This window comes from Ursus arctos, unplaced genomic scaffold, assembly GCF_023065955.2.
Source record: "Ursus arctos isolate Adak ecotype North America unplaced genomic scaffold, UrsArc2.0 scaffold_5, whole genome shotgun sequence".
Lineage (NCBI taxonomy): Eukaryota > Metazoa > Chordata > Mammalia > Carnivora > Ursidae > Ursus > Ursus arctos.
In genome coordinates, this window is record NW_026623067.1 from 47,827,578 (window position 1) to 47,854,298 (window position 26,721).

The following is a 26,721-nucleotide window of genomic DNA, read 5'->3' on the forward strand; positions in this document are numbered from 1 at the left end:
TATGAAACCATGGGTTCAGCTATTGGGTTGCAATGAATTACATAATGCATGTGCAATTCAGTGCACTAACAAGAGGATTTTCCTAAGACCCCAAATGACCCAGGAAACTGACACATGGAAGGACCACATCTCGCCGAACGTCCTCTGACCCAGATGCACTTATCCTGAAGGGCGTGCTCTTACTCTGAGGGATGGTGCTCTGTGCAGAGCAGATCTGCTCAGCATCCCACTACACCAAGGCACATTTGTTTCTGTTGCTGTTTGGTTCAGTTTACTTTGGTTTGGTTTGTTTTCTGTTCTTAGCAATCAGGCTGTTTCATGAGTTCTCTAGCAACCAGGAGTAATAGTAGTTTTCTCTAGGAAAGGTTTAACCTCTCAGCACAGTAGTGATGTGATAGACATTATGAATTCAATTAAATGTGGTCCCTGGTCCAGGCTGGAGGTCATAACCCTTTTTATTTCTCTTGCCAGTCTTGGTTAATTTACTTAGAAATAAGTGTGATGCTTCAGTGATATTACGATAAATTGAATTCTGGGCCTGTACACACAACTGTCTCTGGTCTGAGCTCATTTTCCCAGAAATGCTTGTCATTCATACAGGAGGATAAAATCCATCTCCGTTCTCTTTATCTCATTATTCTCATAGTTTATTCATTCAGTCCACACATATAGTATCTTTTATGTTCCAGGCACTGTACAAGGTGACAGGGATAACATGTCAAGCAAGACCCCTGCCCTAAGATGACGGGCCAGAAGGTGCTGTTGAAATACAGATTTTAGCATTCTTTTTCCAAATCTCCATGTATTATAAGGAGGAATAAGAAGAAGCAAATAATATCGTTCATTGATTCGCACACCCATTATCCATGCTTTCAAAAAAATACCGAAGATCTACTATGTGATAGGTGTGGTACCAAATGCCAGCAAAGAAAGGGTAAAAGATAGGGAGTGTCTACAAACCGTAAGAAAAAGATGAATCTGAAAACAAAAATATTTTAAAAGCCTAAGTGTTAAGACACCCTCAACAAAGTTAAATTAGAATAAAGAAAATGAAAAGTTAAAAAAAAAAGGCTCATTTTATTAATAAACCCAGAACATTAACACATCAAACAAACCTCCGAAAGGATAACTGATTCAGTAAATCTTTTACAGGGAGAAACAGTAAATATAAGAAAAGGTATCCACTGAATTTATAAGTAAAGTAATTGACAAAATATTTTGTTTGTGAATCTGAGGGTCAGTGGGTATGGGTATATATGCATTTCTTACACTGACGGTGGGACTGCTACTTGATGTAGTCTTTGGAAGACAGCTTGGCAATACCTATGAAAATTTAAAATTCAATTTCACTGCTAGGAATTTGCCCAACAAATATACTCACAAAAGGACAGAAAAATGTTCAGGTACAAGGGATGCTCACAATGTTATTTGTAGTAATAAAAACAACAACAGCAACAACAAAATGGAAGTGATCTAAAAGTCTATCGATAGAGTTAAACAGATTATTGCACATAAGAGCATGTCACGTGTCTGGTAACAAGAATGAGGGGGTAGACCATTATCTATACAAACACACACAAAAGAGCCCCAAGATACGGTGTTAAATTAAAAAGAGCATGGTGCAGAATGATATTTATCATACTCTCTGGAAGGATGTGTGCCAAACTCTGAATGCTTTACTGCACACAGCCATAAGCGAGCAATTCGGGTTGGCACAAGTGACAACTGTTTGCTCTTCTGCTCTCCCACATGAAACCGTTTACTCTAAGCAAGGTTCTCTCTGAGGTATGTAGGTCTAAGATCTTCAGGTTATTTGCATACGGCTAGAATCAGGAAGAAATGAGGATCGATGCGTGTTTTCAAAGGAATCAGGACTTAGGGAGGCCAGAGAGAGAGTGGAGAGAGAAAGAAAAGCATAGGCAGCAAGGGGTAGGCAGGGGAATCAACGCATCCCAATTTGCCCGGGACTTTCCTAGTCTGACTACTGAGGGTCCCACGTGCTGGGAAACTCTTCAATACCAGGCAAACAGCTGGGGCTGGACTGGAACAGCTGGTCACCCTGGCCTGCCTCGGAATTACTATAGAGACTTGGGCGTTAACCATATGCACAGGAGAAGGGGAGGTGAGGCACTTTCTCTCCTGCCTATGGTGTGCTTCCTTATACCTCTTCCTAGATGCCAAAGGGTCCCTGCAATTTTCCCTAGCTGTAAGTTTCATCACTGTCCTTTGGTGCAAAGATTTTGACACTTGTTTTGGTGATGTGACTTTCTGGATTAGGATTTCTAAAACTGGGGTTTTCTGGAGCTTGTATAGGGTTTATAGGAGAAAATAAGCTATTGTAAAAGCAGCAGGAGGGAAGGAATTTGGGTATGAGGGAAAAAAAGTTATTTGTGGGGCTAGGAATAATAAATCCAAAGAGGTTTTCAAGGCAAGGAAAATCTTGATGGTACTGATGGGAAGGGGTAAAGCAATATTCATTAGAAAAATTGAGACGGTGTCTATAAAATTAAGTTAGGTAAAAATGGGGGCATCTTGGGAGGCTCCTGGGTGGCTCAGTTGGTTAAGCGTCTGCCTGTGGCTCAGGGCATGATCTCAGGGTCCTGCAATTGAGCCCCACGTGGGGCTCCCTGCTCAGCGGGGAGTCTGCTTGAGATTCTCTCTCTCTCCCCCGCCCCTCCCCCCACTTGCCCCCCTAAAATAAATTTAAAAATCTTTTTAAAAATGGGGGCATTTTAGGGGAAAACTTTCAAAACAAAACACACCAACCCTTAGGAACCACTGGATGTAATCAACAATTTATATTCTTCTGACCCTTTCCATATGACCCAGGATGCTGTGGAAGGAAGAGCTGACTAATGCAGAAGACGGTAATTATCCCAGGTGGCAGGTGCTCTGCTGTGCACACCCGATCACCCTAATGAGGTTAAAGGAGAAACCCCTGGAGAATGTCATTGTTTTCAGTGTCTACGGCAAGAGGGAAGCCAAACACCGGGGACGCATGTTACTACAGTTTTGTCCAGAAAGCAGGTGATGTTTCAGATCTGAGAGTGGCATCAGAAGCATAGCTATTCAGTGCATGTGTTTCTCATCATGATGTTGGTATTCCTCTCATATGTGTCCCCATAGTCACCATTTACTGCAGGAAAGCTGAAGCCATTTTAGCTTGGTTGCATTTTCTAAGACTTCCTGAAGAAAGAAATCCTCGCTCTTACTTACAAGCCACTAAGTCTGTTGCCTTCCACATTTTTTCTCATCTGAGGATGGGTGTGTTGTTTTTTGTGTTGACAGACTGGTAGCTATGCCACTTTTTCAAAACCATATTTATTCTGCACTCTGGACCATTCATTTGATCATTTAACATTTGTGAGGAAATGAGTGGGGGCTTGGGGCTTCATACATGAGTAAGACACAGATTCCACTCTCAGGAGGTAATGGCACGTTAGTGAACGTAAGACCAACTATACGACAATGTAAGATGGAGGACATGTGAGAAAGATTTTATGGAAAGATTAAACTCAAGAGGAATTCACCAAGTTTCTTCAGGGGCAAGGAGACGCCCTCCAGTTTCAGTAAGGGATGAGGGTGGGAAAGATCTCAAAGGGGGGCAGAACGATGTATGCAAAAGCTACAGAGGTGTAGGAGAGCATGGCTTCCCCAGGAAACTGCCAACAGCGGGTGGGAATCCAGGGGGAGCACAGGACAAAGTACACGCATGTGGGAGGAAGGAGCCAGACAAAGAGAGGAAGGTGGAAACGAGGGCGCTCATACTTATTGAGCAATTATGTTGTCCCAGGCTTTTTCCATCTTGTGTCTCACCTGAGGACTTCAATAACCTCCTGACATGGTTCATTACTCCACTATCCCGATGAGGAAACAGACGATGAGGAAAGTTACACCTGAGCTGACCCACGATTTGAGGCCAAATGTATCTAATGCCAAAGCTCCTGGTCAATTTACCACAGGGCACAGTTTCTAGGAGAAAGGTGGAGTTTAACTTTACCCTGAAGGCTCTGAGTATTCTCTAGTGGGGATCAGTAGGAGAGAGACATGATCACAACTGCATTTTAGAAAAAAAAAAAAATTACTCTGAAGTCATGTGCAGGAGGGGCAAGTGGAGGCAGCAATAATAGGGAAATGGCTTTCCCTAGGAGGACAGAGAAACAGTTTTCTCATTTTTGTGCAACAGAGGTCAGAATTTAGTGGCACACACAGAAAAGTCAAGGTTTCCTTGGGCCTTGACTTTATCGTATTTGCATTATGCTTCAAAACAGGCACATGTAAAATACAAGTCAAGAATCTGAAGATGATAGATCCCAGGGACTCTGACCCATCTTAGAGGGAAGTGGGACTGGAGAAAGGGCATAAGGGCAAAATAATAAATGGGTTTCTCAAACCGAGAAGCATAATGAAAATAGATGCAGATGCAATTCTGTATGGATGCCAGGCTGCCTAGAACATACCCATTCTTCTTAAGGGCGAGAGTCAGAGATGCTGGGAGCAGGTGAAGCAGTTGTAACTTGCACTCGCGTAATTACTGCAGAGGCTTACACTTTGGTTAAGGGATCCCATTGGTTTAGAAGTCTGAGATGATGCCTGGCCTAAGAGTTTAGCTGGATGTCTCACTGTAGCTATAAATTTCAGTCAAGTTATGTCCTGCAAATTGGGTCTAGTTAAAGACCTCAGGAATGGGGAGAGGGGTGTAGATTGGGATATAGACTCAGGGCTGGGGAGTTTATTTACTCTTTGGATTGAAAATATGATAACCATTTTAATCCTCTTTGGTTTGAAAAATAGGTCCTTAAAATACATTCATTTGGCACAAATGAAAGAAGTAAAACAAAAATCAGGGAGTGTTAAAATTCTTAGACTAAGGACTACCTTATCATAAGCTCTAGTAAACAAGGCTAGAGACTATTTCCGGTAGCACTGGGAAAACTTTTGCCGATCTTTTTCAGAAATGGTAACAAGACATCTGTATTCTATAGTAGGTACAAATGTTTGCTCCAGAGGGTTAAGATTTTGAGATGGTAAGCAAACATTCTTAGCACGGTTGCAGGAACTAACTTAGAGAGTAGTAATACTCCTTGACGAGATCCTGTCATAAAAGGTTAAAACCTCTACTAGGTTTACATCTTAGGGTCAAGAAGATATACTTCTTTGAAAGTTGCAAAGATCTGGCTAGATTCAAGAATCACTAGAGTTTTTCATTGAGGGCAAACTCTGTTCCTTTAAAGGTAAAATTTATATCTATGCATACATGTTCCATTTGTTAAACTGGAAAGAATCCTCTACCTATAAACTGTAAATGGTTTATACATGTTATAAATGGATACTTTACTTTTATGGCAGAGGGAAAGTTCTAGAGGTTTGAGGATCCATAGGAGGAAAGAAAATGCAATGTAACTCACAATGGCAACCCATTTGGTGATTTTAAAACTAATAATAAAACTAATAAAAAATTTAGTTTTAGAATAAAATTATTCCAAATCTAAAATTTCCTACAGATGCTGTTATTTGAAGATTCACGATTAGGTAATAATTTCTTTGCACTTACCAAAAAAAGACATCCCAAAGTGTATAGTGTACCACAGTCTAACGATCCTTCAGTTCCTTTTTTGTAGCCAATGTGCTTGCCCCAGTATGTTGTGATAGCTGTTAAAAACAGTTTAGTTCACAGCTAAAATCACCTTTTAAAAAGTAGTTTAGGCTACACCCGTAGTTCACTGATAAGGTCCAGAAAGGTAAAATAATTTTTTCGAGGTCATGTATGCACTCGTAGTCTGTTATTACCAAAATCAAAACAATAACAGATTCAGGACCTTGGTTATATATATATATATTTATGGGGTCTAGTTAAAGACCTCAGGAATGGGGAGAGGGGTGTAGATTGGGATATAGACTCAGGGCTGGGGAGTTTATTTACTCTTTGGATTGAAAATATGATAACCATTTAATCCTCTTTGGTTTGAAAAATAGGTCACTGATTATATTTATTTATTTATTTATTTATTTATTTATTTATTTGTTTGTTTGTTGGTTCTGGGAAGTTTCCTGAGGGGCCTGTCCTGGCCAAGTAAATAAAATAAGGAAGCAACCAGGTGGTGCTCATGACCCCTATTCTGACTTCATCTAAAGCAGGTCTGCTGTGTTGGGCCGAGTTCGACACTAGGCTTCCTTCTGAATAACATTTATTTAAAGAAAGACCTCTTCTGCTAAATGAAATTTTTAAGTGAGTACATGCTGAACCACACTGATATGCTGGGCTTGTGGGAGAGAAGATGTTCAGACATCAGTGGGCACCCTGCATATTCCAGGAGGCCAGAGCTATGTCCTACTCAACTCGGAATTTTTCCCAGAATGGAAATTGGTGTCTTAGGGGCTAAAGGCTAGGGTCTGGAGGTTATACCTCTTGTAGTCATACCTCCAGGGATTTCCTTCTGACCTCATATAGTTCTCTAATTATCTCCTTGTTTTCTTCCACTGACCCATGGGATGCAGTTAGCTTGTGTCTCTAAAGGCCAGCCCTGACTTTTTCTTGACATACCTACTTTAGAGTTGGTGATATAATCTCCTAGTTGGGACCCACCTTTTTGTCTCTGCACAAGCCTTGAAACACATGCAAATGAATGAATGAATGAATGAATGAATGAATGAATGAATATTAGGTTGATTATAACTGCAGGCAAAGAGTTAAGAGGTAACAAAAATAACAGTGATGAAATTTATATGGCAGTAGAGTCCCTGATATCTAAGAAAGGAAAATGAGTTTAGTCTTCCACTGGTCTTCTTAGAAATTTTTATGAATGCTTTTAAGTAAGAGACAGGCGGTGCTAGGTAGGGAGAGATAGGTAGGGGGCTACAGGATCGGGCTCACGAAAATTCCCAAAATGTGGAGGTGTAAGGAAACCAAAGATAAGGGAACAAACCAGACCACCCTGCCTTAGGTGTCAGAGGTGGGGTCTTGTTATAACAGTCACTTGTGACCAACAATGAATTACCAGACCGTAAAAAGGAAGTAAGCCATTAAAGATGTTATCACCAGTCCTTACTCAAATGAAGACATCACAAGAATGATAAGGCCACAAGTTCCCTGGTTAGCTGTCAATAAAAGAACAACCCTAAAAGCCCTCAGTGGCAACCCTTGGGACCCCTCTCACTCCTGAGAGCTTTTTCTGTAATCTCACTTAATAAAACTCTATCTCTTTACCCTTTCATTCTTTGACTCCATGAGACAAGAACCTCGCTCTCTGGCTTCATGTTCTCTTCTTTTGTTTACTATTTTATTATCGAGAGCCATTTCATCTTTTCCTACCTATAATGTCTTCGTAATACTTCCATGAAGGTATTTTCTTGGTGAATCCTGAAGAATCTTTTCTCCCCTAAAATGGGAGTTCATCAGGGTGATAGACCATGATCTCTAAGTAATATATGATTTGGCGTTAAGTGGGAGTATAAAGTAGCTTTGGAAATTGTGTTCTAAAATTTATATTCATAAAAACAACATAGTAATAGAGGTTCTAGGGAGGCACTAAGTTCTTTTCCTTTTTTTCCCATCACCCCTTCATTTCTTTCCCTTTATCCTTCCCTCCCTTTCCTACTCTTACTCCCTTCCATCCTTCTTAGAATCCTCAAATGTTCACTTTTATTCAAATACAAACTCCAATTTGGCTGGGTTTTACAGTGACAGTTCCATTCTGAAGAAAACTAAAATGAAATGTCACTATCAATAAATCAGCTAAAGGATCAAGAAGATTTATAGCATGAGCACAGAAATCGATTTAGCATAGGGATTAAGAGGTTATTGACTCAGCCAGAACCCAGTCTGGACTCTAGCTCTACCATTTATTGTGCATGTCCTTGAGTGAGTTAATTAAAGTAAATCACACATCTTCTTATGAAAAATGGAGATAACACATCTCCAAGTGTAATTGTAAAGATTAGAAGATAATATGCACATGAAAAGCTTAGAAGTGCCTGGAATACAGTGAGTACTCAATAAATATAATAATTAATATATCATTACAAAATATTACAATATCTGATACTAGCCATAGCATTGTGAAGTGATAAAGCAAAAGACATCCCAGTATGCCACCTACTTAAGCAAATGAGTATTTAAGCAATAGTTCAGTTCATGTGCTTCCAGGGTTGTTTACTACTATGACATCTGGTAAAACTATTTGATCCTCCAGTTGACAATGGATTTTAGGAAGAATAGAGAATTGACGGGCTTTGAACTTCGGAAAGCTCGATCGAGTCTTGGGAATTCCACAGGGTTGATGTCAAATGGATGTCTCTACTCTGAAGCTGGCTAGTAATGCAGAATAGGGCAGAGGTACTTCAACTCTTTCATAATCACATGTTTTCACTTTAATCCTATTACAGCTATTAGCCACATGTTTTAAAGATCACAGACCCCCCAAAAGGAGCCATCAGGAATTTCTCTACGGTTTATAAAAGGGAAACATCTTTTATGATTTTATTAGTCTAATTTTCTATTATTGGTAAAGAGTAAAAAAAAAATATTTTCTTTGTTTTTTGCCTTCTTAAGAAAATCAAGTGTGCTGTGAGTCAGGAGATGTGAGTTCTGGCCACTGAGTACGGAGACCAGTCTTGTCTCTAAAATGGACCCTGCCCTGATGATCAGTGAGATCCTTTCCAGCTATACAGCCTATTATTTCACACCAAGTTACTTTCCCAGATGAACCAGAAGGCTGTAAATGGTATATTCAGAGAAGACAAGAGGGGACAGAGTTAAAAATAGGGTGGGTGGGTGGGTGTGTGTCCTCAGAAAGCAAAGAAAAAATCAATGAATGCTATTCATTAGATTGCTAATGAGCAGAAAGATGAGTGGTGTTTTGAATATTGATTTTTGTGATATTTCAGCTGTTAAAATTAGCTTTATCATGAATGGACTGCATACGACAGGGCGTTGTAAGTCTTAAGCAAGCATTTGTTGAGCACTGACAGTGTACGGAGTTTACATTTAGCTGCCACAGAGTTGGATGAAGTTTGGGTGTAACGAAGTCTGTCCTGCAGCGGCTTGCAATCAAGTGGAGAGGCAAGAAAAATGAATATTTCAAATCAATTGCTTTACAGGTGACACAGAAGTCATGTCCAAACCACATATCATCCCAGTTGACTAACTTGGGGTTATGACTTGAATGGTTTATATGTTTAACATGTTGAACATGTTGAAATCTTTGGATTTCCCTTTTAGAGATCCTCCCCCTTGAACAATTTAAAAATTCTTACCCAGAAGCAACTTTGTTATTTTATAGATGCTCTTCCCCTTTTAGAGATGTGAAAGTAATGTGTTGTTTTTTTTTTTTTTTTTAAGATTTTATTTATTTATTTGACAGAGAGACAGCCAGCGAGAGAGGGAACACAAGCAGGGGGAGTGGGAGAGGAAGAAGCAGGCTCATAGCGGAGGAGCCTGATGTGGGGCTCGATCCCATAATGCCGGGATCACGCCCTGAGCCAAAGGCAGACGCCCAACCGCTGTGCCACCCAGGCGCCCCTGTGTTGTTTTTTATTACAGAATATATACCCATTAAAGACACTACATTAGAAAATACAGAAGAGATTTTTTTTTTTAATTCTAAAGAAAACAAAGTGTATATAGAACGGAAAGACCATTTTCAAGTGCAAAGGATTATTTGTTGAATGTTTTTTGTGCGTTGCATACTCTCCATATAGTCTCATTTAATCTTTGTAATAACACATGGTATTATCACCATTCCGTGTGACAGATGATAGAAATGAGACTCATGGAGGTCCAGCGATTTTCCTGAATTCACCAGGCAAATAAATTAGGGAAGTGTGATAGGCTCCAAATCTCATGTTCTTCCTACTTTCTCATGCTTCTTTTCATTCTTAGTGCTTCTATGGAATTGTGCACATACAAACAGAAGTCAGGGGGCAGCTGCTTTGACCTCTGCTTGACAGAGATGATGAAAAATAATCCTATGAGATTTACTGACCAGCTTGGGTTACGAAAAATGTAAGTCTAGCTTCCCTGTAGGATTTTATTAAAAAATCAGATTTGCAATGAATGACTTTTAGATGCAATTTTCCATTCTCTACCAAGAATGTACAGGTTCTTCCTAGAGATATAAGAAATCTACTGAAATCAAGAAAAACACTATGCCAGAGATTCAAAGGGTAAAAACATGTCTGATTGCCATAAAGATATCCTATGTCTAATATTACCAAGTCCTAATTGAAAACTGCTGATTTAATTTACATTAATTCCATGTTCAGGCAAATTATGCATTGTTTCCAATGGACATAAGTATATTTACAAACACATAAGAAAAATTTAAAATATGTCTTTGAAGACAAGTTTAAAGGTTTTGAAAAATAAAATCCTGTTCTAATTAAAAAAAAAAAAAAAAGAAACCACAGGAAGCTTTCTTTCCCTATTGATACCTTTCAAAATACTAACCTAATAAGATTAGACATTTCCCATATAGTTTTAAAAGGTTGCTAGAAAATTCATGTCTTGCTTGCATATGCATAAAGTGTGCTTACCTAACACAAAAAAACTGTTAACGTTTTGATTTTTAGAACCCTTCTGAATTTTGTATTTTGAAGCACGAGAATCTATTGTTTATTAAAAATATTTTCAACTGTAAACAAAGTCCTAGGTACGAGTGGTCATCACTACAAGTAGGGTAGGATAGAAATGTAACACTTGCAAAGCCACTGAGGTGGGTCATTTCCTTAAAGTCTGGTAAATGAGATAGTTATTTCATCAAGAAATGGAAACGGTCTGACTCACTTTCTTCCAAATCAAATAATGTGGTCCAGTGCAGATTGTTGAAAGAGTTTTGATTCTTTTATTTCCAAATTGGATTTGGAGAGTTTCTTCTCATTCAGACTCTGTCGCGGGCAGGAGCAGAGCAGCAGGACGGAGCCTGATAATGTAATTGGATTAAGGCTCTCTACAGAAAAACTACAGAAAACAACTGCCTATGACTTTATTTCCTCAGTAAAAAATACACCTTGATAAAATAAATAGAAATGTTGCAAAGAAAAAAAGAAAGAAAGAAAGAAATGTTGCAAAGAGTATATTTAAGTTAGACTTGTCCTTCCCTTGAACAACTCTTTCACACCTCTTGCCATAACATAACAGTTGAGGATGTATGGCAGTACTAGGCCAATGTGTCTTTGCAACTTGTGTTTCAAATATCGCTTACCATACAACAACAAAAAGTAATTATGGTACAGTTGCGAGGAGAGAGAGGTACTTTGAAAAGTAGAAAAGAAATACCTATTAAGAGCTTTCAGCTGAACCGGAAGAGACTTTAAAACCCAAATATTGTCTAAATCCTCAAGTCATTCTTAAGGTGGATTGTTCGGAATAAAATTGATAAAATTCTCTGCTTGCCAAAGCTGCCTACATTTTTCAGTGAGTTGGGCAGTGTGAGTCATCTACGGTCTCATCTGGACTTGACCCCTGAAAACCACAAGTTGTGAAACTGTTTAAATCTCTAACTCTTTTAACACTTCTCTAAATAAAAGGCATTTAGAATTTCTTAAGGTCTTGTTTTTGTGTCCAAAATCCTAACTCAGATTTTAAGACATTTCTATGGTAAACTCAAAAGAGTTTTAACTTAGTAACTATATGTCCTATCATTGGTTCTTTTGCCAAAATTTCCGTTTCTTTCCAACCATGTCCAATGAGATATGGTAATTATTTTCCCCCATAAAATTCTATCATTTGAATAGTGTTTTCTTGACCTTCCCATTTGACTGTCTCCACAATCCTTCAAGTAAGAGAACCAGTTATGAATATCACCCACACCAAACTGTACTAGGCCCCAGGGTGTGATTTATTGGTATGAGGGGATTTTCAAATGTCTTCCTAACTCAGCAGCCACTTTCATCATTTATATCTGAGTTCTTTCCTGTTTTTCTTAGTACAGGAATGATTTGGTACACAGGCCAGTAATCTTGGTGATTCAGTCATGTCATTATTGGAAGTACCCTCAATTAGAAAAAAAATATGCATTTTCCTGAATTGCTGACTTACTTTGTTGGGATTTTGGTGGCAGTGACTTTAGAGTCCTGTTTCTATGATGTATAGGCTGGGTGACCTTATTTCAGTTGAGAGTAGAAGAGAAAAAAAATATATTTTAGAAGTGGGAAAGAAACACTAAGTCTTTTCGGTTGAACAGAAGGAGGCTTTTTTCTTCTTACTGTAACTCCTCAAATATTATCTAATCCCTTGAGTCATTCCTCTTCTCTAAGCTTCTGTGGTCTCTGTCCCATGGAAATGACAATGACAGACTTGCACCTCACACAGTATGGGGAGGAGGAAATAACAAGGCAAGCAGGAAGCTTAGTCCAGCCCCTGGCATAACAAGCACTCAATACAAGTTGTGTGTTATTACTTTAATTGGGTATTAATTGTATTTTATATATAACCTATTCACCCGAGAATAAATCCATCACCAATGAAGACTTTTTAAAAGGAACTCCACAGATGATAGGTGATAGGTTATTCAGTGGACCTCTAAATAAAGATTCATTGGAAATAAAACCGTTTACTAAAACCAAATACAGATTATATATATATATATATATGTATATATATATACACACACACACACACACACTCACATATATATGTAAAGTATAATATATGTATAATTTTTTTTTTACGAATTGGTTTTGTTCTAAATAGCGGGAAAAATATTTCCATTACTCTAAGCCACATATGATTCAAATACACCGATGATGTTTATTGCTCTAAGGAAAAGCTGACCAATATTAGGCTGTGGAATCCTATAATGCTTCTGCTCAGTGTGGGCCTAGGCATCGGGATTATGTGGAAGAGATGCCAGACCTATTCTGGTAGTAGTGGTACTAATAACTGCCCAAACTTGGCAATCATCAGCTCATAGAATTTGGTGCTTTGAGCAAAGGTGTTAATTATTTCCCTCCCCTCTTTCTTCAAGAATACCTTTTCTCTTAAACTAACATGCATCCACAGGCTTAACTGGACAGAAAAGCAAACGGGAGAAGTAGATGGGCAAACAACAGTGAATCTGAGTGCACACTCTGCATTTGATTCCAAAACGAATGCCAAAGTCAGTTTGGTCAATAGTAAACATTTCCTCTCGAGCATTTAGGGGTCAACAAATACAACAAGAATTAGGGGTCAACACCCTTCTATAGTGTTAAGTTCTTTCACTAAGGGACCAGGCTCTTTCAGGTGCTATCTTATTTGAATTTTAATTTGTCCTGACATTCCTCCAAGAACTATTACAGCACACCACATCACTGTATTCCATTTAACTCCCAAACCACGGGGAAACTGGCTGCAGCTTCAAACAACACTATTAAATATACCACAGGGGAACCTTGGAGTAGGAATTCCAGGCACAAGCTACAGCCTAGGGACAAAGAGAGGCTGTAAAGACTTTGAGTGATACTGGGATGGAGATTTAGCAGAATTTCAGAGTCTGACAGAAAACAGTCCTTAAAATTCTTTTGTTAGGTTCCCAGGGATAATTCTCTGTGATTACGCAGGTTTGTTAAAAGACAAGAATAAACTTCATCTCTCCCTACCTCCCTTAAATTTTTCTTGTCACTAGGTTTGTGAGCAACTAACTACAACTCACGGTGGTTTGGCAAAGTTGTCCAAAAGGGAGGCTCCCCATTACTGGGCCTTGCAAAGAACAGCAGACTCATTAGTACCTATTTTCTCTTTTAACCTGGATATCTTTATTGTGCCATCTAAGCGATTACATGGAAGTCTTCTGGTGAAATCCTGACTCCAAGGGTTGAAAATGCAAGCACAGAAATTAGCACAGCCAGGGCTACACGAGAGGCCCCAGACATCCAAATGTGAATGAGTGTTTTGAAAATCTAGCAGACTTAATGGATTAGTCTAGAGTCCCGCCACTTGGGAGGTCCAAATTCAGGGCCTTGGATCTGGGAGGAAGATGTTACAGTTGTGTTGGTGAAGGAAGAGGGAGAAGAGGAGCCAGTGCCCATCTTTCCAAGAAAGACACCTTTTCTGGGTGGGAGAACAGCAGAGAAGCCGACGCTACCTTCCAAGTTCTGCCGCAGAGTCTTTACAAACTGAGTACAACAAACGGAAGAAAAGGCTTTGGGCATAGATTTGCTTATTCTTGTTGACTGGCTTACATGCTTCTGGATTCTTCTCAGAAGATCCAGTTGGCTAGACATGATTATTTATTTTTGCAGGAGATTCCAGGAGCATGGGCAGGTTGGGCTTCTTCTGGTCTGCCCCTCTCACAGAGTTTTTCCTTCATATCACATACCTCAGTTTAGAATTTTACAATCTGTACTATGATTATCTGATTAATGTATATCTCCCTTCTCCTGGCTCCCAGATTAGAGGGACCCAGGACAGAGATAATGCTGCTTTCAGTCACCACTGTATCCCAAGAGCCTTGCTTAGGTCTGGCACAGGGAGACTCTCAAAATATTACTTGTTAAAAGAATGTTGTCTAATATGTTAAATAGACCAGGTCTGGAGATCTAACCCCAAACCAAGAAATCCATGGGCTTGATAACAATGGCTTATTTCATATGTGCCTAGAATAAAAATTTGCCTAATTTACTTGTAAATCTGTAAGTTCTATTTAACTGTAATTGTCAATGGGACACTGCAAACAGGCTAACTGGTGTCAGGAGAAGTAAAAAACAAATCCATCTTTGGGAGTCTGAAGTCAAGTCGGAGTTAGAAAAGTTATGACAAGCCATGTGCAGGCAGGGACGATGAACACACAAGAGAGCATGAAGAGAGAAGTGGGTCTGGAACAAGAAAACACTAGGTAGACAAACAAACAGTCTCAGGAAAGATACCATATGTCTTACCAGCAAAAGATGAGGTTGTAGCTCTCTAGAACTGTAATGATTCCTCAAAACTGTTACGCCCTAATCCTTCTGAGACTGACATTAATTTCGATCCAGTTATTTCTGCTAACCAAGCCAATCTGATGGGAATGCTACTGTAAGCTGGTGGGGGCCTTTGTGAAGTACTGTGTGAAGACGTCCGCCCTTTGCCAGTAGCCTGGGAATCTGGAGTCCTTTCTTGGAACTCTTAAGAGTGGTTCCAGGAAAAGTTACCTAATAGCCTTGATTAAAGGAAATGAAACTCTTCTGTCTTGTACTGGCTGTTTGAAAATATGGTCACTCAAGCAAGATATAATTTTTTTTCAAAGTACCACATCATGGTGTACCCCTCATCATTTACTGCAATTATACGTAGGAATTGTTCTTGTCTTCGATTTCATAGTCCTAGAGTTGGTTTCTATTCGCTGCCTGGTGCTCACTTCCGGGTAGTGATCATTGCAAGACGCATCTTCTCTTTTGAGTCACTACAGACCATCTGGAGTTCAACAGAAACCTAACTTGGGAAACCTCTGGCAGCAATGAAATTCCCTTTTACAATCACTTTAGAATCACCAATGGCACTCCTTGTGTACGGGAGCAGAGTGGCCCAGGCTCTTCTTGAATATATCCTTGCCTAGTCTTGCACTTCAAACCACACCCCACCCCTAACTCACCCACAGATGTTGGGAAAGCAGCTGCCAAGAATGACAGAGGGGCAGGGTCTCAGGCTGAGAGATGCTGCCATGAGAAAGGAGGAGGTGTCAGAGGGGAGAAGGGGACAGGTTCTGGGAGCTTGGAATTAACAGGGTATAGAGGGTAAAGAAAGCAACATTAGATAAGATACAGGAGATCACAGAGAAATAAGGGAAGGAGGCTGAGAAGAGAGTAGGAAAAAACGAGACAGGATATAATAAAAGAAGTGCAGGAGACTGCAGCAGAGAACACAAGAATAGAGAGAATATGGAAGAAACAAAAATGAACTGCAACGAAACGAGGGTGAAGCCACAGAGGGTTGTGTTCTGGGTGTAGAATCTGAACTGTAACTGCCAGGGTTGGAGTCCCAGCTGTACAACTTTTTGGAATAATGACTACGCGGAAGAATGACTATGAGCCTCAACGTGTTCCTCTGTAAAATGGTGTAATAATGCTGCCTCACAAGGTTGTGAGAGTCCAGTGTGATCACGTGTGTCGTCTTAGCACAGGGCTTGGCACAGAGTCGGTGTTACTGTGAGGGAGGTTAAAAGAGAGGGGAATGGAAGGGTGAAGGAAAGAACAAGATGGAGGAAGTAAGAAGGAGAGAGATTCAGACAGAAGAATAAAAAAGAAAGAAGGGAATTTCTCCTAATGATTTTAACCTTTCTTTTTCCATAATCTAATCTAAGTTTCTATGACCACTCTATTATTTCTGTTTTCACGACACTTGGGAAAAACAGGTACATGTGGAATATGAATACCTTCTTAAATGTATTTTTGTATTCAACTAACCCGCAGTAGGTTGTAGCTCTTTAAGAGTTGAAGTCCTTCGGGGGCGCCTCGGTGGCTCAGTCCTTTAAGTGTCTGTCTTCGGCTCAGGTCATGATCCCAGGAGCCTGGGATCAAGCCCCACATCAGGCTCCCTGCTCAGCGGGAAGCCCGCTTCTCCCTCTCCCCCTGCCTGCCACTCCCCCGCACTTGTGTACTCTCTCTCTCTGTCAAATAAATAAATTAAAAAAAAAAAAAAGAGTTGAAATTATTCCTCGGAAATGAGTAAGATCAAGGTTACATGATGCTAAACCAGTCATCCAAAAAATCCGTTTATTTTCCCTTCCTCCTTACTGTATCGACTAGTCGTTTGATGAAACTAAATGAATTGACTGGTTATTTTGAAATGTGCGAGCCCAGCTGTAGCCTGTAGGGAGAATAGAGCACCTAGTGTTCTTAGTGGTGTATCTTTCCAAGTTTCTCTCCACAACACGAACCACTTCCTTTTACTTGCAGTCATTTTGCTTTTCTCATTAGTCTCATGGTCCAGGGCTAGTGGTGAGTACTGAGGCAGCTCTAGGACCAAGACCATAAAACAATGCAACGGAATTGGCCCAAAGCATAAAAAGAAAGCACTATGGAGTTGTTCATACACTCAAGGAAAGGAAGAAGAAAAGTGGAGCTGTAGGTAAAGTATGAAGAGGATATCAAAGACATCTCTTCTTATATTAGGAAGGAGAAATGAAGCCACAGCCCAAATCAGAAGGGAAAAACTCCTTACATTCATCACACAAATCTCCAACGTGCATTTGGCATGGAGCTGAGTACTTGTCAATCACAGACATGCCTCCCTAGTATTTCCACAAAGCTGGATAAACGGTGTGCTCATGGACCTGCTGGTGGCAGTGAGGTGAGAGGCCAACCTTCACTAACCATGAGTAAGGCTACTCTTAAATGCCATTCAGAATAAATGAAAGGAGTTTTATCTTCTTCTTATAAACATGCCTTTTGGAGGACCATGGGGCTTACTTAAAATATCGGCCAGTGAACAACAGGCCAGTACTGGCACTGCATCTCACGTTTTCCTCATTCTGATTCAGAGCTATGACAATATGGAGGTCATCCATCCTTTCCTTCCTTCGAGTTATTCCCTTCTGTCAAAAGGGTTAAGAGGCAGTTTTATTGCACTTTCCTTCTTGTGGCAGGAGAAACAGTTTTCAAAGTTGGCTTCTACTGCCCTATGTTTGGCTTCTAGATTCTACTTAATAGCCATTTTAAGATGTTCCGAGAAGAGATGTATAAGGACCTCTTGACTCCAGGACTACTGGAACCACAGGTCGATCATGATGGTGTTCTAGCACCATATGCTGCATCGTGAAGACACAGCAAAATAATTGACGTATTACTGGGCAGGCTTTTTGGGAATAAAGAGGCATAAACCACAATTTTTAGAATAATTTTACTAGAGGGGCACCTGGGTGGCTCAGTCGGTTAAACATCTGACTCTTGATTTCAGCTCAGGTCATGATCTCAGGGTTGTGAGATCGAGCACTCCCCATGCTCAGTGGGGAGTCTGGTTGAGGGTCTCTCCCTCTCCCTTGGCACTTCCCCTTACTCTCTCTCTCAAATAAATAAATAAAGCTTTTTAAAAAATTTCATTCGAGTTTGCTGGGGGTCAGTATGCAGACTATGGCAACACAGAGAAGTTCCTGACCCAATCTGGGGAAGATGGCAGGGCTTGGATTCAGGTGTTACCTTACCCAGAGAATGAGGTGAAGTGAGCCATGCAATTAAGAGAGGAAAGTGAATTCTGGATGGAGAGAAGAGAATAAGCAAACGCAGAGAGCTGTGAAATATGGCATCTGTGGGTGGAAGAAGTTTGCTGCTGGAAGAGTCAGGTGAGTCCTGTGTACCACTGCTGAGGAGATGAGATTTTATCTGGTGGCTGATGGGAGGCACAGAAGGGTTCTAAGCATGTCAGTGACATTTTCAGCCTAATTTTTCAACTACATCAATTTGGTTGCACTGCAGAAGGCAGAGCTAAGGTGAGTACGCCGAAGAGACTAAGAAAGTGGTTATCAAATTTTTTGATATATAGTAAGAAATACATTTTCATGGTAAGATGGCTATGAGTGTTTGTATGTGTGTGTGTGTATGTCAACAATATCATAAAACGATATTTATCCTTAATACTATAGATGTGGCTCTACATCTATTCAATTCTATTCACATTTTTTTAAATGAAATGCTAAATGCAACTGACAATTTTAAATTACTATTTCCGGGACTCCTACAGCAATCTGGGGAGAGCTGATGAGTACCTGAACTGGAGAAGGATCAGCGGGGTGGAGAGGAGAGCACAGATTTGACAAATATTTAGAAAGTAAAATAAAATATAGTTATTTATCTGATGGAGAGGTGTATGATATCCAAGTTTCAGTCTAGGATAAAAGTGCTTCTAATTGAGACAGGAAGAACAGATTTGCAAAGAAATATGAATCCAGTTCTGAACATGTTGTATTTATTTATTTATCTTAAAGATTTATTCATTTGAGAGAGAGAGAGAACATGAGCAAGGGGAGGGACAGAGAGAGAAGAAGAGAATCTCAAGCAGATGACTCACTGAGCATGGAGCTCGATGAGGGTCTTGATCCCAGGACCCAGAGACCATGACCTGAGCCAAAATCAAGCAGCTTCACTGACTGAGCCACGCAGGTGCCCCAAACATGCTGTATGTAAGTGGTGGGGTATCATCAGGCCCTGGCTTCTGCCTGAGTCTGAAATCAGGGAGGAGGTCTGAGTAGAGACAGAGTTTTGGGAATCACCCTCCAAGGTGGGAAGTAAAACTACAGAGGAACGTGAAAGCATCTAGAGAGTGCACAGAATGCGAAAAGCAATCAGCCGGAACCCCAATACTCCTGCTTAAGGAGGGGAGGAAGACAGATCATGAAGGATGGTGAGAAAGAATATTTGGAGCAGCAAGAAAAGAAGAGCGTAGAATCATTTGGGAGAGAATCATTCCTAATAAATCTGCGTTGAATAAAGGCTTACCGAGTAATTGAATAAGGAGAGGGTTTCAGAGGAAGGTCTCTCGGATCAGGGCAGAGAAGGCGAAAAGGAGCTGCCCAGACACCGTGGTGAGGGTGGTGGGAGCAGAGGTGTGTAAGAAAGTCCATGTACCATGGCTTGGGTGGTGCCTGGGAGGTGAGGAGGGGGAGCAGCTTGGCCAAGAAGGGAAAAAAGAATGAGCTAAGGGATCAACAAGGGGTCTGTCACTGGGCTTTGCTGCTGGTTTGTTTTGTATTGCTTTTAAGACTGAGAGAGACATGAATAAGGAAAGAGGCAGAAGAAAAGGAGAGATCACAAATGTGAGAGAAAGAAAGCAAAAAGCAGGAGCAAGGTCCTGGAGGTACTGAGAAGACAGGGCCAAGGGCACAGATGCAGAGGCTGACTTAGACCAGGAAAGGGAAAGGACACATCACCTTCTGAGACCAGAAGGGAGACAAGGATGGGTACGGGTGTCAATGAGAGGATGCAGACCCGAGGAAGTCCATTTCCTCACAGTGAGTTTCTTCATTAGGCAGCGGCAGCAAGTAAAGGCACTTGCTGCAAGGTGGTGAGCAGCTGTGGGGTCAGGACGCTTGACAAAGGGAAGGAAGTTTAAAATAAGCACCAAGGGAAGTGAAAGAGGGCACAGAGCAAGGCACAGAGGGTCCAGCTGAGGGGAGAGCCTTGACTTTACTCAAATTCATGAAGTCCTATGGGACTTTTCCAGCCAAGAGAGTGGAGCAGGCAGATCCGGAGTTGACAGTGCTGGGTCTTTCCTGCGAGGTGTAAGGAGGTCAGGAGGGCAAGGAATTTGAGAGAGAGCCTGGGTGGGCAAAAAGGAGAGGAAAGGAGACTGACATTCCCGAATTAGGGGATTGCCAGAAAACATATTCTATTTCCCAGTGTCCTTTGCAGCTAGTTGTGGCAGGTGTCTAAGCGAGCCAAAGGAGATATAAATAGAAGCATTATGTGGGGTTTCTGGGAATTCTCTTCCAAAGGGAAGGGATGGGCTATTCTTCCTCTCTTCCTCTGTCCTACTGCAGGCAATTTAGATGTGATGGCTAGAGCTCTCTAGATGTCATCTTGGACCATGGAGACAAAGCCTATTTGTCTTTGTTAAAGCAAAATAAAGGGATGGTGGAGGAATTATCTGAAAGAATCGTAGGTCCCTAATGATGTTAGAGCAGCCGTACCAGCCCTGGACTGACCCCTCTCGGTCTCTTTTACAGGAAAGAGAAATAAACTTCTATCTCGATTAAAGCATAATTTTTCAGGTCTCTTTCATTCCAGCTGAACCAAAGTCCAGCTATAATAGTGTGCACACACAGTCACCGGACCACTCAGAAGGCTGCCTTGGAAGAGAATGTTAACCCTCCACCACCTAATGCCCAGCAGGGAACACCTTTTACAGTAAGCAAAGAAGCTCTGGTATTTTTAAGAGATTACAGGCTGCTCTTGATTTGAAAGGAGAGGAAACAAAAGCTAAAACTTGGATTTCTCCATTAATTTTTTTAAAAATAAAAGAAAGCCACAGGGATGTTATTGCTTTTTTCCTGTGGTGGCAAGCAGTCATCTCTGCACTTTTTGTAAAGAAATGTACTAAAATTAATGACAACATTAACACCCAGCATGACACATTTCCACTGTCTTACACATTTTTTTCCTTCCCTGAAGGGTCAGAATTCCTATCGGTCGGCATAAAATGGTCTAAGCCCAAGCCTAGTAAATCACTTGTATTGCCTTGTTTTTAAAGTGACTAAGCAGCTGTAGTTTTCAAGGTCAGCCGAATCATCTGCCAGGGTCACATGTGTTTCGCATGTCAAGTAACGTATATGGGTTCCACTCCATCCAGGATTGTACGGAAAAAGACATTTGCAAACAAGTGATCCGAAGCCATGTTTCCAAACAGCTGCTATGGTTATGGGGATAAGAGTTACTATGTAAACTGTGTAAGTTGAGGACTATGTTTCCAATCACTCAAAAAAGAATATTCATTACAATCCATAATGTCCAAACTGAGAGGGCCAGTTTCTGATCATGAAGACACACAATAAATACTCAATCAGGATAAGAAGTAAAAGTATATGATTGCTGTTATTATCACAATGACCTTGTTCATGTGCGAGTGGGACGAATGTGTACTGGGTATAAAGACAACACCAAGCAAACACAAAAGCAAGATGGAACCTAGTTAAATAGCTAACGATGGAGCACCTCAGGTAACGAGACTTGGCTAATACTTCTCCCTCCACTTCATGCTGCAGGCAACACTGACTAGAAGCTACAGACATGACTCCCGGATGTTAATAACTTCCTTAACAAGCTGGAGTAATTGGTATTATGGAGCCAGACTCATGGCACAGGGAGGGGATGACCTGAGGATTTAAGGAGTTTAGGAATAGAAAAACTTTTTTTTTTTTTTTTTTTTTTTTAACTTTACATTTTAACTCAAGAGCATAGTTAGAGACGTCTGGCTTCAACAAAGAGAAGGAAAAGAGTCTTGATTTTTGTGAACAGCTCTTCCACTGGGTTGTGCTAACTCGAAAGGGATAATTGGCTTTGAAGAGTAGCTCTTACATTGAATTTTTATTGAGTTCTCATAATGTTCTTGGTATGTGCTCTTCAAAGCCCACAATCGGCCTCTTCATCTTGTTTATATTTACTGGTCCTAATGATCTCTCATGTGCGAGACGTGCTGAATGAAGATTGCCTTCTGACCAGTTAACCCCTCTCTGCAGGTTTCAAGGTTGGCTTCTCTATTCTGGAAGCAAAATAGCAGGCACCTCCCAGTCAGCGGAGTGGCGCAGACAGGCGTAGACAAATACCCACTCTAGCTAAGTATGGGCTCCAGTCAAGCTGGAAAAGGTCTCTCAGCTCTGAGTCACTTAGACAATCAAGTTCCTGAACATGTTTCTGTCCCTAATATTTTGTTGCTCTAGGCAACCATCAAGTCCACACGAAGACTTCTGCCAACTGGAGAGGATGACTAGCCAGGGGAGCCAGAATTTTCTTTTAACTCTTTGTTGAAAATCCAAAATAGCAAATGGTGGGTGTCACAGATATTCTCTACAGGATCTATATTAGGGAAAGTGGAATTCATACATCGACTTAGTGTACCTTTTATTCACTTCTTAGATACAATTATATAGGAAATATAATTATAGAAAGGCAATTAATCAGAAGCTGCATTTTTTTTTAAAAAGAAAAAAGAAAACATGAAAGAGCTAGTTGGATTTTTAGATATCATCTAATCTAATATCCTCATTTTATAGATGGAAAACCAGCTTAAACTACTGACCCAAGGTTAAACAGGGAGCTAGTGACAGAGCTGGGATTATAGCTCTGGTCCCCAAACCCCAGGGTTATTGCCCTCTCTACAAGTTTCACAAGTTCAGGGCCACATGCAGAGTGAAGGAATGTTAATAAATCACAAGTGAGGGGCGCCTGGGTGGCTCAGTTGGTTAGGCATCCAACCCTTGATTTCGGCTCAGGTCATGATCTCGGGGTCATGAGATAGAGCCCTGCATTGGGCTCCACGCTCAGTGGGGAATCTGCTTGAGAGTCTCTCTCTCCCTCTCTCTTTCTTTTTCTCTCTCTGCTCCTCCCTGCTACCTGCACTCTCTCACTCTCTCTCTCTCTCAAATAAATAAATAAATCTTTTAAAAAAATAAATAAATAGCAAGTGATCATCTCTCTTCCGTAATAGCAAATGTTCCTACAACGGGCTACTTTGCTGGGATGCTGGAAGCAATCCTAAACCTTTGTGGCTAGGTAGTGATCATCCATTAATACGCCCATTATGAAAGTCTGGCCAGGAGGGACATTTACCTATTCTAAAGTATGTGAAAAGCATTCAAGGTGTATCATTGCTTGTCTGAATTTGATCTCTGCTTCCTCTGAATTCTTAAGACACCTATTCTCTTTGACACAATTCTGGAGAGTATCTAAGATTCCTGGTATCTTTTTCATATGAACAATTGTATCTTGCTAAGTCCTTGGAAGTAGGACTGCATCTTATTCATTTCCATTTCCCTGAAACTCAGAGTACAGAATTAAACATGTTTTTGTTGATTGCTTGATGATAAGTCAATATTAATTTTATTAATTCTAATAGTTTAATAAGAACCTATTTACCCAGAAATTAATTGTCCAGGAACTTCTACAATCCCATACCAGTAAATAAAGAACCTCAGAACCACTAACAAATGCATTTAAAAGCTTTTTTGTTAAAAAGCAGAATCAGGCCTATAAATACAGAGAACAAACTGGAGGTTGCCAGAGGGAACAGGGTTGCAGGGGGATGGACAAAATAGGTTGAGAGGAGAGGGAGGCACAGGCTTCCAGTCATGGAATGAACAAGTCACAGGGATAAAAGGCACAGCACAGGGAATACAGTCAATGTTACTGTAATAGTGTTGTATGGCAGCAGGTGGGAGCCACACTTGCGGTGCACACAGCACAACACATAGAGAAGTCGAATCACTATGCTGTACACCTGAAACTAATGTAACATTGTGTGTAAACAATATGCAAATTGAAAAAATTAAAAAAAAAAGTATTTGTTATATGCATTAAATATCCTAAAGCTCTACCTCGGGGATGGATTGGCCCCAGCCCCACTTTTATTTTGAGTTCATTTGTTCTTAATTTTAGACTCATTGCAATGGCTAGGACTCTGGTTTGCCAAGGTGAAAAAAGCAGCAGATCAGAAGAGGCCACTAAGGCCAGGTCCACTAACAACGTTAAGAGGTAATCATTGTGAACAGTAGATGAGAAGTTAAAATGCAGCAACGTTTGGGGCTCCTAAATGTTGGGGGGAAAGTCCATAGATCATTAGCTCTAAAGGGCATCTGTGAATGTCAAAGAAGTATAAAAGTAGATGTACATAATCAGAACCAGAGCCACAAAAATCATTTCCTTATATCCAGTGCACGCCTTTAAGAGGTTAAGAATGAGCATAATACCTTTCAAAGATTTTCATTCCAAATGTTTAAAATAAGATTATGAACTTGGGTTTCCTACAGTATTTGACAGATGGATCATTTTCTCCTAAATGAAACGTAGGTAATCTACGCACTGAGATGAACCGGCCCTGAAGTCCAAATTGGAATTCAAGTATCAAACTATTTTTATCCAGCATATAATCCTACATATGCTCTAGATAATAGCAAGGATCGTAAGGGTTCATATCTTGTCAGAGCCATTTTACATCCACTCAAAATCATACAATCACCAGTTACTAAATCTCATGCACCTGTTCTTTTATCATTTACAACAATCTCTTGTTCTGTATTTCTGCAATCTAGCTCTTTTGCTAGTATAGGGCCTTTATTTGACCTTATTCTTGGGATATAGCTATTGTGCTCTAACTGGTCTCCGAAACTTTTATATTTTCTTCTTTCACTCTTTGGAATTTTAAAAAGATTCCCAGGTGATTCTAATGAACAGACAAGTTTGTGAACCACTACCCTAAATGCTTAGCACAACATTCATTTGACTCCTAATTACACCCTAAAACGGAACTAACTCCTTCAGGGGAAGACATCATATGTCTCTGATTTCTGAGGTTAGCTGCTCTTCAAGTATGTTTCCCTCCATTTCCATTTTTCCCTTCTGTTTACTTAACAACTATTTAATAATTCTTAGGTGCCACTTCTTCTAGAAGACCGTCTTTATCTTGCTTTAGATCTCCAGCAGAGATGTACTAACGTTTTCTCTGCTTTTCTTTTCAGAGGTGCCATTTGATGCTTAGGCTCAAAGAGACGAAGATGGTGGGGTTGGAGTGGCTCTCTCAGTTTTATGTTTTCTTTGTAGGGAAACACCTAAGGGGATCTGTCACACTTATGAATCTACCTTTCTTTGAAGGTCTGATTTGAAAGCGGATTGGGCTACACTTTGCACGAAGGCATTTTAAATGTGCAGGTGTGACTGGCCAAATTAACAACAATACTTTGAACATTTACAGAACCTTTCATCAAATGATATCAAAACAATTCAGTTATAAAGCCTTCGGAAGCTGGTGGACAAAATTTTCCATTGATATATAAATCGGGATTTACTGCATTAGCTATGTGGGTGATTTGTTTCAAGTCCCCAAACAATGGGATGTTTAGGCAGAGGGAAAAGGATTTTCTGTGGGCTACGTCTCCAAATTGTGACATTTAATTTCAAAAACCTTTACGAAAAAACAATCCTTTTCTTTTTAAATTTTTGCTGAATTTTCATTACCAGTTCACAGACACTTGTGTTGAGAACTTAATAATCCTTTTCTTTTAAAAAAAATATGGAATGTTTCACAAATTTGTGTGTCATCCTCGGGCAGGGGCCATGCTAATCTTCTCTGTATCATTCCAATTTTAGGATATGTGCTGCTGAAACAAGCACAGAGCCTAATAATTATTTTTTCCTCTTAATTTGACCAAGCATTAGCTTCTTTTTGGTAATCCAAAGAAGCTCACTGAACACACTAAAATGGACTTCACCTATGGTGAGGGAGAACGATACTTACCAGTGGTTCTTAAATGAACAAAAGTGTGGTACAAATCTGTTTGAAGTCTTGTGGTTATTATTATTTAAGTGTGTAGCTGTGTACCATGTCTCTCCAAAAACACTACAAATCTAATCTTTTTCTGTTTTCCTCCTTCTGGCTTCTTTCGCTATTTTTCCTCACACACAATCCTGGGAGCTATAGACTGGGAAGAGTGGTGCTTTCCCATTTCCTCATATTTTAAAATCCGTTGTAAAGTAAATATGAGCAAAATGTGCCTGAGGAATGTTTATCAGACTATGGTTTTTATTTGGCTTTGTCCTAGCATATTAGTTTTTTTTTTTAATTTTTTGCCCCATTTCAATGGTTTCTTTGATGTCTTGTTTTGACCAGCTGCTGAGCTTTTTGTGGCTGTCCATTTACATCACTTTAAAAAATGGTACATAAATGAAATTTGAACAAAATGAACAGTACTTTCACATTGTTTCAAAATCAAACATGTTCCTAAGGAATCTGATTTATGGCAGATGGAGAACAAAACCTTCCAGAGGGAGGGCTGTTAAATGAGTCTTAATTGCTTGCACATGAAAATATAGTGACTAAGATTGTGTGCACAATTAGGAATTTAAACATGTAGAAAAGAACTGGCCGTGGAAACATTTTTGCAGGCATAGCTAGTTTGTATGAACACAGACAATAGAAGACAAGTTAGTAAGGGAAAATAATTTTAAGAGAAATTTAGTTGTTTACTTCCTTCTTCTTTATGTCAAGCTTCCAATTGTAAAAATGATTCATTTACCTCTGAAACTCACTGTACACTCAAGGACAAAAGAAAGGTTTATTCAAGAATT

General features: G+C 40.1%; 1 protein-coding gene and 1 non-coding gene across 10 annotated transcripts in view; both read right to left on the reverse strand.

Annotated features, from left to right (window-relative positions):
• PDE4D (phosphodiesterase 4D) overlaps positions 1 to 26,721 on the reverse strand; it is a 710,048-nt gene that overhangs the window by 151,635 nt on the left and 531,692 nt on the right. The gene's annotated exons all lie outside the window — the stretch shown is intronic.
• On the reverse strand, positions 25,661 to 25,767 carry LOC113255390 (U6 spliceosomal RNA). The gene has a single exon (XR_003316269.1). It is a non-coding gene; the product is annotated as a U6 spliceosomal RNA (small nuclear RNA).